Genomic DNA, 2,096 nt, shown 5'->3' with positions numbered 1-2,096 from the left:
ATTAATAGGAAGGAGAAGAAACAGTTATTTCTGTTTTGCTGTTTGAGCGGTGAAACTTTCAGCAGCCCACTTCTGTTGGATGAAAATGAATACCCACTCTCCCCAAAAAATAACAGCAGAAACAATATCAGACCTAAACAGGGCTAGTTACATAATTTTCAGGGGCCAGGGCAAAATGAAAATGTGGGTCTCCTTGTTCAAAAAAAGTGTCATTAAAGGTACTAGAATACCACCCTTCTCTGTCTCTGTTTCTGTCTCTGTCTCTCTCCCACCTTGTGATACTGCTTTCTATTGGCCATTGAAAGCCATTCTAAATAGTAAAAACATTAAAGTATTAGCATGAATTTTACCATTCATCTTTATATTGTGAAATGCCTCTTTCAAATGCAAATATAAGAGCACTGAACTCCTATGTGAAATCCCTGAAAAGACACAATTCATATTTCATAGCCCATACTTGCCTATGTATTTTGTTCTTACCAGAACTGTGGAAACGCTGCACAAAACTAACTCAACCGTTTTTATTTAATTTATTGTTACACTCATATTCTACTGATACTCTCTACCTTCAGTTTGCTGATGAATATGGAAGGACCAAAAGGAAAGGGAAGAATGGTTTGCTGTATCTTTCCCTTTTTTTATATGCATTGTTTTCAGCTTAAGTGGTTGGATGATTTGGGGAGGTAGCACAAGTAAGAAAGGAGATAAGAAGGGTTCCTTGATAGTTCATGTTTCTTCGGATGCTGTTGCTTTTTTTCTGTGTTAGAAGCAAGTTCTTGATGGAATGGAAAGTGTGGCCTCTCTGGCTGACAGCGCCTCCCTTACTCACTATTAGACATGTTGAACTCCCACGCAGAGTGGGTCCACTGGAATTCTGTGCTCTGGGGCATCATGAATGCTATATGCAAATACAGTGGCAAGGAATGGTGATGGACACACATATTGCATCTATCTCCTCTGCTCACACACATGACTCGTCCCATTCTACTACACTTACAAAACACAAATTCAAAGATAAAATTATTAAGGCTCTCAAGACATTGACAGCAGAGCATTAAATCAAGCATGGAGTCCTTTTGAGTGTGAAGCCTTGTGTGACTCCACAGATCATATGCCCATGAAGCTGACCCTGGACCTTATTCTCTCCATCTCAAATCCTACGTTGTTCCCCCAAAGAGAAACACAGAAACAGAAAAAGTATGTGTGCTTACAAAGGATGTAGGTGGTGACATCAGAGTGAGGAGGTAGCAGACTATCCTGATCTGGCCATCTACCATGAAAACCATGAAAGAGAACCTCAAAGTCACTTTGGTAGGAAAAAGAAAAAAAAGAGAAGGGATTAAGATTATCTTTTTCACAGATGCTGTTAGAGCATATGTAACTGTCCTTATTCACATATATACAAGCACCATCATCGGATGTTTGCACCCTCCCATATAGGTCCTTCAAATTCATGCAACCATAGTTGGTCACAATCCCCAACAACTCCCATATGCACACACTTCTAGGAAAAACATACATAGGATGGGCAAAGATCGACAACAAGATGTCAACCATCACAGTTAGAAAAGAAAAGTATAAAGAATACAAAAGGAAGGAAGGAGCAGAGAATGAGGAGGGAGAAAGGGAGGGATGAAGGCAGATGGTAAATGGACAAGAAGGTGAAAGAAGGATGAGGGCTGAATGGTGGATAAAAGAGAAGATAAGGATAAATAAGAGAGTGGGCTGGGCTAGTTAGACCATGGTGAAAGGAACTACTTGATGGCATTCTCTATTGACAGAAAACAAAGTTGAGAGATTCAAAACTGTGATTTGATTAGAGATAAGGACCAATTTTCTCTAGAGAGTGAGGTCAGCAAGATGGCAGAGGAGGAAGCCCTGGACAATCCTTCCCCCTACAAACACACTGATTCAGTAACAATTCATGGACAAATTATCTTTGTGAGGAATCAGAAACAAATTGAAAGGCTCCTGCACCTTGGGGGAACACAAAACCACATTCACCAAAGCTGGTACGAAGATTCATGACACTCTCACAAGAACCCCTGCCCCTGCTGCAGCACGATAGAATCAGGAAGAGACCCCCTAGCTCCCAG

Source organism: Eschrichtius robustus, chromosome X (genome assembly GCF_028021215.1).
Source record: "Eschrichtius robustus isolate mEscRob2 chromosome X, mEscRob2.pri, whole genome shotgun sequence".
Classification (NCBI taxonomy): domain Eukaryota; kingdom Metazoa; phylum Chordata; class Mammalia; order Artiodactyla; family Eschrichtiidae; genus Eschrichtius; species Eschrichtius robustus.
This window is presented reverse-complemented; position numbering follows the sequence as displayed.